Below are 17,353 nucleotides of genomic sequence, written 5' to 3' on the forward strand. Positions count from 1 at the left end.
CATACCACTGATCGATCAATCAATCCCAATATCGTCTGCATAGGCTGGCAACAGCTCTCCAGGGTTTCAGGAAGAGGACCTTCCCTGCCCCCACCTGGAAACGCCGCTGGGGATTGAACCTTGGACCTTTTGCATGCAAAGCAGATGCTCTGCTGCTGAACCAAAGCAGCAGCAAGAAGAAGAACCACTATACATTCCAGATTCAGAGTGGGGGCCCATTAACCCAGCAGCATCAAGGGGCTTCTCTCTCTCTCTCTCTCTCTCTCTCTCTCTCTCTCTCTCTCTCTTCTCTCTCTCTCTCTCTCTCTCTCTCTCTCTCTCTCACACACACACACACACACACTAGTCAATATCACATGATTGCAGGCCCAAAAGCAGCTGCCACCCCAGTAGCTCCCCACAGAAATCAAGTCACTTACCCCGCAGAAAACTCTGATTATGGAAAGAGGGGGAACATGGAGGAATCTGGAATCTAAGTTGGAGGGGGGAGCTCTCAAAATGCAACCCATCACTCCTCAGCTATGATGTACTACAAGCATTAAATGCCACACCTGCCCACCCCCCAGCGTTCTCCTATAGAGACAGCAGTAGGCTGTGTATGCTAAAAAGACTCTTTTTGGGGTGGGGCAGGGGAATACAGAGAATACAGTGGTACCTCAGATTACAGACTCTTCAGGTTACAGACTCCGCTAACCCTGAAATAGTACCTCAGGTTAAGAACTTTGCTTCAGGATGAGAACAGAAATTGCGCGGGGGCAGTGGAAAGCCCCATTAGCTAGAGTGGTACCTCAGGTTAAGAACAGTTTCAGGTTAAGAATGGACCTCCAGAATGAATTAAGTTCTTAACCCAAGGTACCACTGTACTGTGAACCAAAGCCTACTGACCATCTTTTCTGCCCCCATACTGCAAGCATCTTCCAATAGCGATTAGACATGGAGGCTCACTAGCTGGGAAAAGGCACTCCAGGTTGCCAACCTGGTCCCATTTACATGGGAATAAGTCGCACCATGTTTAATAGGACTTGGTTAATCCTAACCATGAGTAGGCATGGTTAGGATTAGAGCAGAGAAAAAGCACTGTGACCCTACCCTTCCCTCTATTTCTCTATCTTCCCCCCACCCTTCGCTATACCACCTGTATATTCTCTTACTGGAGAAGGGGTTGGGGTAGGGGTCCATCAAGGCTCCTTTTGGGGGAGGTAAGGGTACAATTTGGGTGGAAGAAGCCACCAAAGTCTTCACTCTCACCTAAACATGCCATCCCTTTCATCCCCTCCCCATAAAAAATTAACCACAACTGTGAGTGGAAGGGGAAACCCAGGCAAACTTCAATTGTCGCTAATGTTACCATGGGGAGCACATTCATGTGAGCTACAGCAATAAAAGATCTATGAGTAAGTTAAATAAGCTCTCCCCCTCCCAGTTTAATGTATTGCTGAAATAAGTTTAAAATTTTCCAAGGAGAATGCAGTATCTCCTTTGCTGCAAACTGTCAAGGAAAAAAGAATGAAGTAGCAGTGTTAGAAACTGAAAGCTAGGAGCTAAATGGCACCTTAAACCTAGGTTATGGGCACACCAATGGAATGTCTAGACATACTTTTTGTAACAAGAATACAAAGCTGAAAATGAATGAACTGCACCTAAAATCTTATATTCATTTTTCATATGGTCTAGTCATCATTTGAAGACTGCAAAAAACAAAGCCATGCTTCCCCTGCCAGCCCCCCTAATATTCTTAAGAGGGTCGCTTTTCAAGTCTTCAGAGTGGCTGGAAGTGGGGAGGCAGAAAAGGGTCCTCCTTTTTCTCGGAGTTTTGAATGCTGGAAGCAGGTACCAGCAATCATTTAAAATGGGATAGCCTCTCATAGACTTAATACTAGAATGTACAACTGCTGGATCACTTACAGTGGTACATTGGTTCTCAAACTTAATCTGTTCCGGAAGTCCGTTCCAAAACCAAGGCGTACTTTCCCATAGAAAGTAATGCAAAATGGATTAATCCGTTCCAGACTCTTAAAAACCGCCCCTAAAACAGCAATTTAACGTGAATTTTACAATCTAACGAGACTGTTGATCCATAAAATGAAAGAAATAAGCAATGTATTGTATTGTATTATAAAATAAATAAGGCTGTATTGCAGATGATAAAAATTAAAAAAAAATTCCTTACCTGCACTGATGATAGTCATTGTTTGAATGAGGAGCTTTTATTCATTTTGACAGTCACACAATCAATTAATCAGTAGCTGAACTGGGTTCCACACAGTCACAAAAACAAATTAACCAAAAAGCCTCAAAAACAAAAATGCAAAATAAATAGCAAAAACAAACCAAACTTAATCCGTTCCGGAAGTCTGTTCAACTTCCGAAATGTTCGAAAACCAAGGCACACTTCTGAGTGGTGCAGGCACCCCGGAAACAATAGCCGACAGCCGCATCGGACATTCAACTTCCGGAAAACATTCAAAAACCAGAACATTTACTTCCGGGTTTTTGGTGTTTGGGAACCAAGGCGTTTGAGAACCAAGGTACCACTGTATAGCTATAATAAACCAGCAACTTCAAAGTTTGCTCTTATGTCATCCTCAATTTCTACTCAGACATTTCCCCAAGAGCAAACTTCAGCTATTAAGCACAAGATCCTGTTCCATCACCTGATTTGAATTCATCAATTTTGCACTGAAGAACATGCGCACTATACCACAGCGAAGTCAGTGTTTTATTGTTACACATGACAGCCTGCTGTATTTATGAATGACACCAACTGAGGCTAGTCCGTATTGGGAGTATCATATGACACTCGGTTTTGTTAACTTTTTGCAGCAGTCACTCACAAGACAAAAAAACACCAACTCTGAAGATTATCAGAATAACTTGGTAGAGGAAAAATCTTCAAAAGCATATTCTGTTCCATACAAACACCTTTTTACTTCTGAGTTGCATTCATAAGCACTAAATCAGGAGCTCCCAAACTTATATCCCCCTTGGACCTCAGTTGTATTAGCAGACCATTTAATGATTTTTTTATGTACATTGTAGCACTTTTAATGTGTTGTGCTAGATGCTGTATAATTTTCAATTGATTTTTTGTTGATTTTTATTTCTTATGTTGCATTTTATTGTATGACAACTAAAATTCCACAGAATTTAAATTGTAACACAAAAAATACAATATAAGAAATAACAGAAGCAATAAAAATAAAACTGAAAATCACTATGAACATTCACAGACCACCTGAATGAAGCTCATAAGCCACAATTTGGGAACATCAGCATTAACTGATCTTAGGGCCTCTATTCTGTTTCATACATAAGATTGTATTTTAAACATTAGTACAAAGCAATCCTAGATAGTGGTCATCCTTTAATTACCAACATTAACACTATCCCTTTTCAGAGGAGCCACCCACAGTTAATAGGCTAAATCAATACTTTTGTTTCCAGGTCAGTCATTAACAAATACTGCTAAACAAAGCAAATACTGACTGAATGTGTTAACAAAGGCCTCAAACATGTCCAATTTTTGATCCCTGTTAACACTACTGAGGATTCTTACCTTACCAAATAGGACTGAAACGCATTGAATTCAAGGTGTTTTACTATGACCACAGCCTAACAATGTGCAAAAACTAGTCGTGACAGTTATAATTACAGTGGTACACCTGGTTGTGAACAGGATCCGTTCTGGAGACCCATTCGCAACATGAAAAGAGCGCAACCTGAAGCACCATATCTGTGCAGGTATACCGTGCAATTTGGCACTTGTGCGCATGCGCAAGCGGCGAAACCCAGAAGTAACCCTTTCCGGTACTTCTGGGTTGCCACAGGACATAACCTGAAAGAATGTAACATGAACCAAACGTAACATGAGGTGTGACTGTACTGTACTGAGGAATTTTGGGGAGAATATCCGTGACCTAAGGTGATTTTTAACTATTACCTGGTGCTGTACCCTTATGGCTGCTAATAAATACACAATATCATTTATTTATTTACTTTTGGCTACTTTAGGTTGTCAGGATATAATTATTATTGCAACAGGAACAAGCTTAGGTTCCTGCACTTCCCCCTCTAGCACAGCTACAATGAATAATCTGGAAGCTTTCACTTCCATTTTATTTTAATTAAGCGCAGCTTAGCATTTGTCTTCCAAATGCAACCAGCTTAACTATGATTTATAACAAGCCAACACCAAAACGTTGTTTATGAAACTCGCTTGTAGTTCCAACAAATCACAGTTAAGATTAACCACTGTTTAGAGTTTGGACTCTAAACTGTGGTTAATCAAAAACGTAAGTGAAAGCTCCTCCCTCCAGCTGCAGCAAGAACGTACAAACCCTTTTTAACTGTTTACCATGAAATCCAAATGAAGTCATTAACTCCTGGAGAAGAGAACATAAGACAGGTAAACTGCAGCCCTTCAAGACTTTGTAAGATTGCAACTCCTACTATCTTTGACAAGTGGTTGAAAGGAGCTGTATATATTCTGAATATATATGATACACAAATCAGAGCTGTTGAAGGAAAGTGAATTAAGATTCCCACAGCATGAAAGAATGTTTTGACTGACTTACACCTCAGGAAAGAATACATTCATCTGTTACATTCTGTTTGGCATAAGATTCTGGCAACATGTGCACACATCACAGACACTGTTCTCTTTGAGACTGTAAAACCTGTGTCCGCATTAAACCACCTTGGGAGAGGAGAGGAGAGGATCGTAAGTTAGATGAAGGAGGAGATTCCTTTTGTAGAAACTAGCATGTTGGGAGAAAAGCTGGGTTCATCCTGACAATTTTCACTGGGAAAGGGAGAGAGAATAAGTGCACGTGAAGGAGCATTCCAGCATATGAACCTTCAACCTGTGTGATGGAAGTGGCACAGGACGATACATACTTTTACATTAAACTGCAGCTTAGGGTGTGGCCAATGTGTAACTTCAGAAATTTCAAGCAGCAAGTATTACTTGAAATAATGTTCCCCTGTACAGTAGTACCTCGCGTTAAGAACTTAATTTGTTCTGGAGGTCTGTTCTTAACCTGAACCACTTTAGCTGCCACCGCGCTGCTGCTGTGCGATTTCTGTTCTCATCCTGAAGCAAAGTTCTTAATTCGAGGAACTATTTCTGAGTTAGCGGAGTCTGTAACCTGAAGCATATGTGTCAGGGGTTCAGGAGCAGAGGCACAAGAAAGGGAGGAAATAGAGAGCGAGGGGGAGGAGTCCGAAGGAAATGTTAGCGATGACAGCGGTCCGAGGTCTCTGAGTCTTTCCAGCGAATCGGAAGATTCACAGAAAGGGGCGCCCATGGTCAGAGCAAGGGGGGTGCCTAGGGGGGCACCCCAGGAAGAAGGGGCCAGAGGGGACTCAGAGAGCAGCAGTCGGAAATCAGGACCAGCGTCCACACCTGAATGCAGTAGGGGGGAGGAGTCCCAGGCATCGGGATCAGGCGGCGCACTGCCAGCGGGAGGACATGAGTCAGGATTGGCCACGCCTCCATCGGGGAGCGAGGAAACGGTCGAGAGGAAGGTTGAAGGCTGGGCGCGCGCGCCAAGTTCAAATGTACAGGAGGGCGGCGCAGTTGGCAGCCCGGATAGGGAGCCAGGTCCCAAAGCCCGCCGAAAAGAGCGGGAGGAGTCAGGGGGGTCAACGTCAGCGTCAGAAGAATCCAGGAAGGAAGGGACCCCGGGGGGTAGCAGAACCCAGAGGAGAAAGGAGAGACGGAAGAGGTGGAGCAAGGCTAGAATCTTAAACTGGTGTACAGGGGGCGGAGATTCAGATGGAGCTTCGCCGATCTAAACCCTAGACGTAGAGCTGGGGCGCTCCGGCTTGAAAATGGAAACTGTACTTCAATAAAGACCTTTGTACATTACTACCGGCTAGCGTTGGTCCTCTGTGAGCTGGGACCTGGAGCCAGCTCTGACAATATGTAACCTGAAGCGTATGTAACCCAAGGTACCACTGTACTCTTAAATCAACTTGCAGCTCTATTCTTATTCAAGTCGTACCAAGCTCAATGCAGCGTTCAAAACTCCCATTGTTCCAGGCGCATTTTGCGACGAGACTCTCATGAACACGAGCAGTTTCTGAGTTCTGGGTGCAGTACTGTGCCTAAGATTTCAGATTAAAATTACCACTGTTACTCAGAAGTAAATCCCTACCAAGTTCAATGGGGCTTCCTCCCAAGTAAAACATTTAATTTGAAATATACTAGTCAGTTAGTTATGATGGTTTAAGTAGTGAATGTTAAAGTGTTATCTACCTCAGACTCTTAAACAGTGATGCTTAAAATCAGAACACATTTTGGAGTGGGATCATTGAAGGACCCTTAAGTCTTAGGTTTGTGAACTGGACACTCAAGGCGGATGTCTCTGCCATCAGTTATATAGGCATTTAATATGCTTTAATTGTGGTGCCAAGAAGAAGAAGAAGAAGAAGAAGATGAAGAAGAAGAGGAGGAGGAGGAGGAGGAGGAGTAGTTTGGATTTGATATCCCGCTTTATCACAACCCGAAGGAGTCTCAAAGTGGCTAACATTCTCCTTTCCCTTCCTCCCCCCAACAAACACTCTGTAGGTGAGTGGGGCTGAGAGACTTCAGAGAAGTGTGACTAGCCCAAGGTCACCCAGCAGCTGCATGTGTAGGAGCAGAGAGGCAATCCCGGTTCCCCAGATTACGAGTCCATCGCTCTTAACCACTACACCACACTGGCTCTTCATATAAGATATAATATTATGAAGGAAAGGGGGTACAGAAAGAATCCAGGGTTTGTCTGCAGAGTGGAAGGAAAGGAGGACCTTTTCTGCTTCCCCACTTCTAGCCACTCATTCATTTTTAGCTTTGTATTCTTGTTATAAAAAAGTATGCCTAGACATTCTGTTGTTGCACCCATAATCTAGGTTTAAGGTGCCATTTAGCTCCTAGCTTTCATATCTCAGTTTCTAACACTGGCTCAATGTAATTTATTCCCAATTGTGCTTAAAAAAGCAGTTTTAGATAAGAACTCTGTATAAAAGCATGGCCGTTGCATAAGTATGCCTGTAGTAACAGCACCACTGTCCTTTTAGAAAGTTTATGAGCCAAATAAATGTTATGAATGTTAAATGTTATGAATCCACAACACATACATCAGTATAGGAAAAAATATGAACTCTCTAGCACTGGCCACACGTTTGTACATAATGCTAAGCCATGGTTCACTAAAGCCTTAGCTAATAACACAAGTTAACCACTTGTGATTGAACAAACCATGGCTTACCACTGCTCTTACCTCATGCCTTTAGCTAGGTGAGCATCTAGTGTGGAATGGGCAAAAAAATCCTGCTGTTCACACCTAACACCAGGTTTGTAAGCCAATAAGAAAGGCTTCAAATTCTAGTTAATTGGCAGACCATTGCTAAGCCATAGTTTAATAAATCAGAGTTTAATAAACTATGGCTTAGTGTTGTGTGAAAATCAAGACGCTCATTACCAACTAAATTAAAATACATGCAGTCACTTCCATTTCTAAGCACAGACATCAAGATGGAGGCACAGCAATTGAATCTGACAAGGTTTCCCCAAAATGCAGAGTTTAAGGCAGATATCCCATGGAAAGGCAGATACAGGGGGAAGCTATTCTCACACATACACGCAGTCATACTCCAGGATGCACACACATCTAGGATGCACAGACGACAATTCTCGTTTGATTCTTTTTCGTGTCCGTTGAAGTTCCTGAAACTAACTCAAAGGATTTCACATAAGCACGAGTTCTTAGAATCTGAGTTCAATGAGATTTCTTTTGAGTATTTCATTAGAAAGCAGCCATTTCAGTGGGGGGGGGGGGACTGTATGTAAGCAGGGTAAATGCGGATGCCTTAGCAACCATAAATCAAACTTTTTGGTGAGTTCTATGAAGCTTTCTAAAAGACCCTGCTGATAGAGTGAAAAATATATTCCAGGATTTCCCCTTGCAACATTAAACTCTTTTTCTAACTATACAAAGCCATAAAGCAAAACTTTGCTCTCTCTAATATGAAATAATAATTCCTTTTCATTATTAGCAATCGACTGCCATGTCAATTTCAACTTAAAGTGTACATATTAAAGGCTTACTTACATTCACCCTGAATGCTCATAGGAAAAAGTGAGTGTATAAACAAGCACAGCCTATCCCTCATTAAGGATCTACTGTTTACATACAGTATGAGAGAGGGAGGAATGCACCCAGTTCATCCTACACATTAAGAAACAGAAGCACTTAATCTGCTATTCCTCTTACTGAGGAAGTACTACTACAGTTAGTTATATAGTAAGGATTGCACAACCTAAACTGTGAAAATTAGAGCGCTAGTAAATGATGCACATACTGCCACTTGGTACCCTTTTAAGTTCAGATCCAAATTTTACAGTTCAATTCTATGCAAATCTATTCCAATTAAGTTCATTTGGGCTTACTCCCAGGTGAGTGGGTATAGGGCTGCAGCCCAACTACGCTATCTCAGACATTTTCTATTTGTTATTCAAGCCACAGATAAAATGCACATTCTTCACTGTGTTGTATGCCAGCATAATACAACAAGCACATAATGAGCACTTTTACAGAGCTATAAATTGTGTGCATGTGTGCATGGACACACACAGTGTCTAGATAACAAACAAGGGAAATTTGCATGATGTTCCCCTGCATAATAGATTCCCAGTGCATATAACTGTACAAATGTGCAAATTAAAGGTACACAAGCTTTTCTCATTATCACAGAGACTATCACCATGTATTAAAACATCATGCATGAAACACACACGCATTCACATAGAATGCAATGTCTGCAATGCCTGTCTTACGTATTTGCATAACAGGCCTTTCCACAATGCCTTTTCAAGCAGACTGGTCATAAATGGTGATGTGCCTCAGACACACCCTGACACTTACAGGTGCATATAACAAAATTGTTATAGAAATAAGCACCTATCATTAATCTGCATACAAATCAGATACACATCTATTGGATTTGTGTCATATTATCCCCTTAGACTTAGAGATGGGCTGACCTCAAGACCCACATAAAGAGTTCAAATAAGAAGTAGTTTGCCATATATGGGTGAACAACCTTTTTTCTGTCAAGGGCTCAGAAGTAATCAAAAGAGCCTGTACACTGGCAACTGGTAAACCCAGAGCCAAAATGGGCCACATCAAAAAGAAAAGATTGGTGGGGGTACTCCTTTCTCTCTCTCTTTCTGCCACCCACTTTCCCTATATTTTTTCCTCCTTGCCCCCTGCAAAAAATTAGGCCTATATAAGCTACATGCAAACATACAGTATTCCACCCTCTAGCAGGGCAGTTACACTTAACAATACACCTAGAGTCCATGGGAATATAGACCACCCACCAATACACCCAGAGTGAGCACCGCACTCCCTAGTAGCAGCATTATTCACTCTACAAGGCACTTACCAATATTTGAGACACAGGGTTCAACGACTTAGAATCTGTGTAGTGCAAGAAGCAAATACCACACAGAGGAGCATCTATTAAAGCCAGGAGTAGCCATGTTAGGCTGCAACCCTTACTTTTTTTCACGGGGGTGTGGGGAGACAAGGCTCATCGAGCCCAGTGGGACATGCATCTTCAATACTTACAAAGGCTGATGTGGAGAAAATGGATAAAAGAGGAAGTCTTTCTCCCTCTCTCATAAAATACCAGAACTTAAGTATTAGGAAAGCCCAGACAGAGCAGAACAAAATCATTTCTTCACACAGCCCAGAGCTGAACTATGGAAGTCTCACCTCAAGAGGTAGTGGTGGCCTCTTGAGTTGGCTTTAAAAGAGGATTAGGGACATTTATGAAAGGTAGGATTATCAATGGCTATTTCCTTCCCTACTCTTGGGAGCAAGTACGCTTCTGAACACCAGTTGCTGGGGGTGACAGGAAGGAATGAGGGCTGTTGCACTCGGACCCTGCTTGTAGCCTTCCCAGAAGCATCCCCTTAGCCCCTGTGAGAAAGAGAGGCTGGGCTACAAAGGCCTCCCTTGGCCTCATCCAGCAGGGCTCTTCCTCACATCCTCCCCCTGACTCAGGCCCATCAAGCTCAAGCTGGCAATTGAAATCAACGATGCTGAAGCCCCGCAGGATTATGGTGGGGCTTGCTCTGAACAGGACCAAGTAGGGATCCAGCCCACCTTATCCGGGAGGGCAACACCTGTGCAAGAGCAACACCCGAATAAACATGCACAGGTAGGGGCGGGGGCGAAACGGGAAGGGATCGGGGTGGGAGTCTTTCAATCCCACCCCGCCAAGTTAAGAGAGAGGAAAAGGGCACATCTCCAAGGAAGGCAAACGTGAGCGGCGGTTTTGCACGGGCGGAGGCCTCCCCTTTTCCTCTGGAGCTGGGTGTGGTGGGCCCACCTGCAAAGCGGTGAGCAGGGAGGGGAGGCCTGGGCACCCGCAGGCCTCTAACACGCAATACAAAGGAGGAGGAGGAGGAGGCCTAGCCGCCCTCAAGACTCACCGCAGACCCTTCTCTCAAAAGCCCCCCTTCACCACCACCCAGCCAAGAGAGGGAGGGGTCAAGTGCCCCCCCACCCCGCCTCCGGTTGCCAGGCAACCCCGCGCGAGGCCTTGAAACCCGGCTAGGCCTCGACAAACCTACCTGGGTCCGAGGGACTGGTGACTGGGCAGCTTGGTTCCGGCTGTGGCGGCAGCAACAAGGGAGGTCTCCTCCCCTTCTCGTTCCGGGTTCGAGACTCGGTCTGGCGCCGGCCCCACCACCGCCTTACGCGTGCTCTGGGTATTGTGGGTGGGGAGGTGGGGGCCTGTGTCTGCGCGCGCGCAGCGAGCTCCTCTCCTTTCTTTCTTTTTACCCCACCCCCACTCGTCCCTCGCTGCTGTTACTGCCACTCGCCACCGCCCCTCCTCTGCTCCTTTCAATCCGCTCGCACAACACACTCTGTCCAAGATGGCGGCCACCCCTTACACGGGGTTTCCCCGCCCACTACTGACGGAGGGAGGCGGGAGGAGGGGAGGGGGGCGGCGAGAAGAAGAGCCGCAACGTCCTGTCGCAAAAAAACCGGCCACACACACACACACACACGCAGAAAATCGCCTCACTCCAAGCAGGGGAGGGGAGGAGGCGGAAAGAATACAGGCGAGCGGCTGATGCCAACCCAAAAAATAAAAATGAGAAACAAACAAAAACAAAAAAGAGTTCCGTTGACAGTGATAACCAGGAAAGGGACCAATCATCGAAGTAGCCGGGGGAGAAGAGGCGGAGCGGGAAAAGGGCAATGCTAGGGGTGTGGTTTTTTGGGGGGGGAGAAAGAAAGATTGACCTTCGGGGAGGAGCGACGGGTGCGCGTGCGCACAGCCAAGTGCCTGCGCGCACGCAAAAAAAAAATGATAGGAGAGTCTCGGTGTTTCCTTTGGGAGGATTTTTCTTTCATTGTTTGGGAGCATGCGCTCTTGCGAACGACGCGCGAAGTGGGCGGGCGCGTCTTAGACCTTGTTTTTAAAGAGCTGAATCGGCTCCGCTTTAGAGCTCGTTGGCTCCTCTCGCTGGTCAAGGCGTCATCCCGACCCCTCAGCCTCCGCAAACACTCACGCCCCAAAATCATCCTTCTCTACTGTGGAGGATGATTGTTTGCACTACTTACGCACGAACGTTGACACATTTCTACTCACGCACTGGACTTGGAGGCCCAGTAGGCAGGAATTCATCGGGTGAAGCTTTCCTGAGTGCCAGCTTTACAAGTTGAATTTCGACCTTTAGCAAGCTCCTAGCTTTAGGTAAACGTTGAAACGCACATGCGTTTTCAACCAGAGGTTATTTCACCATTAATTGTCAATAATTTTATAAAGAAACGAGAAGAGAACTATAAAGCAGCATACCAATACAAAGTATAAGATCAAAAGGTGACCCAACGCAGTAAAACAATTGCAGCAATGCTTGTAACCACTCCAGGAACACAGCTTCAATCGCAGGAATGCTGTAAAAATTACAAAATCACATATTCAGTGAAGAGTTCATTGCAGGTAAACAAATCAGATTACAGTACAGGCATAATGTGCAGACGTCCCCACCCTCACTGGTCTGCGCATCAGCCTAAGAATGCTGCTTTTTTAAAAAATTGATTTTTTATTGAAAGTTTTCAACAGAGAATACAATAAGCCAAACTAAGCTAAATTAAAATAAAGCAAAGAGACAATAAGAGAAATATGATGATGAAGTAGAAATTAATACAAAGCCCTCTATCAAGCCTGTGTCTTAACCTTTATTACACACAAGAAGGGTGAGCCCTCACAGCCCCACTTGGGAGCTTCCCCCTTTTCTCCCCAGCCTCCCACCTTCAAAGATCCTCTCTACGCTTTCCCTCACACAGGGGCCTTTATCTTCCATCCATTACCTTCTTGTGTGTATCTTCATTAATCCAAAATAGGAAACATCAAAGAAGAAAACATAAATATAGAGTTAGCAGAAGAAAACAAGAATTAGAAGTCATAGAAGAGAGATAAGAAATAAGAAGGGCTTCCCATTCTCCATCTACCAATTATGTACATAAAAATTATTCAAAGTACAGTGGTACCTTGGTTTAAGAACAGTCCGGTTTAAGAACGATTTGGTTTACAAACTCCACAAAATCAGAAATAGTGTCCCGGTTTGAGAACTTTACCTCAGTCTAAGAACAGAATCCAAACGGTGGAAGGGCACCGGTGGCAGGAGGCCTCTTTAGGGAAAGCACACCTTGGTTTAAGAACCGTTTTGGTTTAAGAATGGACTTCCAGAACAGATTAAGTTCGTAAACCAAGGTACCACTGTATTCAATATATACACTCCAGGATAACATCTAGCTGTGTTCCAATATAATATCCAACTATTTCTCAATCTGCTCAGCAGTGTTTTCCCATTCTTCAGTCCCAGTCATCACAAGTTTGTTCTTTTTTTTCCACCCCAAAAAGTCCAAAAGGAGCCTGTTAATTGGTGCTTTTTCATCCTCCAGCAGTCTTTGTTTTCTGAGTGCTAATTAACTGGCAGATAGAAAATCCATTTCATACTTGCTTCCAGTCTCAAAAATAATTAAAAGAAGGAGGTTTTGCTGACCTGGTGCCTTGAATTAAGGGCTATTATGTGGTGCATGGACCCAATAAAGGGTCCATGAATATTCCTCCATTCCCCCCTCAAAAAAAAGTTCACATAGAAAGCTATCTCTCAAAGTGAAGTGAGTTGACCTAGCCACTCCATGACCTGCTAATTTTTTCTATGTGCAAGGGAGAAGGGGGTGCCACAAATTTCTCATAATGTATTGTTTGGGTTTCAGGCTATAGCTGGATACTGAATAAGCATGGAAACCAAAAAGCTCAAATCATATTAAAAATAATTTGGAGTTTGTTACCAGCAAGGTGATGGTGTCCTCTAAATCCAACTGCCAGGGATTCAACTATATATAAAATGACCAGGCTGGAGTTGGGGGTGACAGAGAGGGAGAGAGACAGAGGAAGCTGTCTTATATTGAGTCAGAGCATTGGCCCATGTAGTTCAGTATTGTTTACACTGACTGGTAGAAGCTCTTCAGGGTTGGAATGGAATCCTGAAGCTCCCTTCAAAAAGAGTATGTTGTGGTGATGGACCAATCATCCTGATAAAAAAACCCTGAAGAATGACAACTCTATCTAACTCTAACTAGTAAATTAGAACAAAGCATTCCCAATTCTCAAAAATCGTGACAAGCAAAGGGCAAACACAATTCATATTTATCTTATAACATATGGCAAATGTTTATTGAATACATAAATTGTTCAGACTGTGGCAGGAATCCACTCAGTACTCATAGGAAAATGTGGCTTGATCTCTTAGAGGAATCAAATGAAACTTGTAACACATGGTGGTATGATAAAAGTCTGTAGTTTTATCAGGAAAAATTGTTTGTTGTTTACTGTGGTAACTATTGTTTTCTCAAAATTTACCTTCTGTTCCATTAAAACAAATAAAATCGGTATTTTAAAAGGTGGAGGTGGGGTGGGAATAGTGACCAGCAGTGAGTTGTCAGAGACAGGTTCCAGTAAACAATGGGCACAATTGCAGTAATCTTCTTGACTAAGCAGTGAAGCAATTCAATTATGTTAGACTCTAGTCTTAAATAACCTCCTTACCAGCACTCATTTTGATGGTGTTGCAGGAATTTATGTATAGGTTGGGGGGGGTTGCCCCTCCAACAGATATCATGCACATGCAGCCCACTACCAAAATCAGCACAATCACTTTGGTGACTTTTGTGATTTGTCCCCACAAAACACTTCATCACAGTTTCTTCCTATCTATTCAAAGGGCCTTTGCTGCATGATACCAAATGTAACAATAAACGTATGATACCAAATGTAACAATAAATGTATCTATGTACTGGCTCCCAGGGAAAACTTCAGAAATTCCTATAGACATGTGAGCTCAGCTACGCAGCAGCCCCTCTACCTGAGTGATAATCCCTGGCATCATGATACCTGAGTGCCAGACAGGTAGCCATTCCAGAAATAACAAACCCAGATGAAGACAAAAGGGTGTGATTGACTTGGCTAGGAAATGGGGAAATATAAATATCTCTTTTGTTACACTTGATGGGTGTTTGGTGGGAGGGCAAGGAGAACCATGGGGCAGGGTCCAGGATGCTCAGATTACTGCCACCAGACCTCCCCTTTCATGATTTAACCGTGATGTATGAGTGATGTAGTTTGGGGATACGTGTAACATGGGGATAAGCAGCTAATAAAAGTTTGGGTGCTCTTTTGTTTGGGGCTTCCATCTTGTTCCACCTTGTGGCAGGTGGGAGTCCTGTTGTGACAGTCTTCAATAAAGACCAAGCCTACTGACTGCTGTTTTGCTCTGGTATTCCTGGCTGGTGTCCTTGGGGTTTTTTTGTCCAAGGGAGCCCTCAGATTTCTCCATTAACAATGGTAATGTGCATGATGTTAGATACAGTAAAGGTAAAGGTAAAGGGACCCCGGACCATTAGGTCCAGTCGTAACCGACTCTGGGGTTGCGGCACTCATCTCGCTTTATTGGCTGAGGGAGCCGGCGTACAGCTTCCGGGTCATGTGGCCAGCATGACTAAGTCGCTTCTGGTGACCCAGAGCAGCGCATGGAAACGCTGTTTACCTTCCCGCCGGAGCAGTACCTATTTATCTACTTGCACTTTGATGTGCCTGTGGGGATTCGAACCTCCGACCTTCTGATCGGCAAGTCCTAGGCTCTGTGGTTTAACCCACAGCGCCACCTGCATCCCAGATACAGTACTGTACTTCAAAATGTGGCACACAAGCCCTGCTGTGTTTCTGGGCCCTCTTGCTGATTCTGCTAGGTGTGGGTCAGGATGTCTGCCTCAAAATCCTTTCCCACTACAGCTAAACAAAGATCTAAACCTGGGCCTTCCTCCTTTCTTCATCAACCCAATCCAACTCCAACACACTATCCACTGGACCACACAGAAACACTCACAAAAATCAGCTCCTAAATCAGCTCACAAAGGAGCAACACAACCTAACGTGTTGGCAGATATGATAGAACATCATCAGGGAATCACAAGCTGGTAGGAAGAGCGTGTGGGGTGATTAATATATGAGCCACATGTGCCCAAACATCATATGAGAAAATGAGGCAATTGTGTGATCACCATCAGTTGTATTGTGGTTGAATTGATTCTGCCCAAAATATATATATATATCTGTCACTGCTAGAGGGCAGCCAAGCACCACAGCAGAAAGGCTGGAGAAGAACCTGTATCAGCTTTGACAGTGAAAAATAAAATAAAAGCTGGGCTTTAGGGAAGGCAAGAGGTTCAACTGGCAAGTTTTAGAATTAAATTATGCCAAGCTAAACAAAAATGTGCAGCAACAAAAGTTGCAGCCTTTGGTCACGGTGGCACATGGCAAGCACATTATGGGATTCTATTTCAATCACTGGGCCAGTTTCTAAACAAACAGAAGCAAAAGCAGGCCTGTAGCTGGAGGTAGGGATGCTTAATGAAACAAAGAATCATTGCAGAACAGAAATGCAGGCCACTAAATATATTTACAACCTATTGTTGAAAAATGAAGTTCTTTATTAATGTAAAATTGAAAGTACTCTAAAAACAAGAAAAAATGCAATCAAAATTACAAAACATAGCAGTGCAGAGTTGTATTTCCCCAGTGCTTTCCTGGGGGGATGCAGGGGTCCTCCCTAAACTTTTTGTGAATCTAAGTTTGGCCTCATTGAGGGGCAGTGTTTCAATATGAGTAGGAAAATGAGAGTACCCCTAAAAAAAATTTCTTTAGAAAAAAGCTCTGTAATTCCCAATAAAGAGAGAGCATATAATGTAGAAAAGTAAGAGCAGAAAAAACACATCATGAACGCCAAACTTTGTTTGAGGAAAAGTTTTGTACAGTATGTCTGAATTTGGCACGTGAAGAAATGAAATCCCACCGAATGGCGTAGAGATTGGGCAGCCTTATACTGCAATCCTAAACATTTTTACTTAGAACTATGCCCTACTGAGCTCAATAGGATTTCCTGTCTGATAGGTTCCTGATTTTTCTCAGTTTCCGTTGTTGTTTCCTGCCTTTTTCCCTGACAGGGACTCAAGGCAGTTTACAGCTAATTTTTTATTTAATTCCATTTATCTGTTGAAGGTGTTCTACATGATCCCTTCCCTCACACATTTTTTTCTTTACAACAACCCTGTGAGGTAGGTTAAGCTGAGAGGTTGTAATTGGCTCAAGGCGGCAGATGTATATATGTATATGACATCTATGTGTGTGGCGAGATCAAATGTGGGAGAAGCTTCCTGGTGTAGAATAGAACGTCTCTATTTTAATTGGGATGGTGACAGCAGGCACGAAATTAAAAGATGCCTGCTCCTTGGGAGAAAAGCAATGACAAACCTAGACAGCATCTTAAAAAGCAGAGACATCACCTTGCCAACAAAGGTTCGTATAGTTAAAGCTATGGTTTTCGCAGTAGTGATGTGTGGAAGTGAGAGCTGGACCATCAAGAAGGCTAATCGCCAAAGAATTGATGCTTTTGAATTATGGTGCTGGAGGAGACTCTTGAGAGTCCCATGGACTGCAAGAAGATCAAACCTCTCCATTCTGAAGGAAATCAGCCCTGAGTGCTCACTGGAAGGACAGATTGTGAAGCTGAGGCTCCAGTACTTTGGCCACCTCATGAGAAGAGAAGACTCCTTGGAAAAGACCCTGATATTGGGAAAGATGGAGGGTACAAGGAGAAGGGGACGACAGAGGACGAGATGGTTGGACAGTGTTCTTGAAGCTACTAGCATGAGTTTGACCAAACTGAGGGAGGCAGTGGAAGACAGGAGTGGCTGGCGTGCTCTGGTCCATGGGGTCACGAAG

At 43.8% G+C, this 17,353-nt stretch overlaps 1 protein-coding gene across 1 annotated transcript in view; it reads right to left on the reverse strand.

Moving 5' to 3' along the window:
* The window catches only part of RAB14 (RAB14, member RAS oncogene family), a 35,573-nt gene extending 24,604 nt beyond the window's left edge, over positions 1–10,969 (reverse strand). The window contains exon 1 of the mRNA XM_083423212.1: positions 10,628–10,969. The gene's annotated coding sequence lies outside the window, so the exon portion shown is untranslated. The remainder of the gene's footprint in view (positions 1–10,627) is intronic.
* Between the last annotated feature and the right edge of the window lie 6,384 nt (positions 10,970–17,353).

Source organism: Podarcis tiliguerta (genome assembly GCF_965153285.1).
Source record: "Podarcis tiliguerta genome assembly, chromosome: Z".
NCBI lineage: Eukaryota > Metazoa > Chordata > Lepidosauria > Squamata > Lacertidae > Podarcis > Podarcis tiliguerta.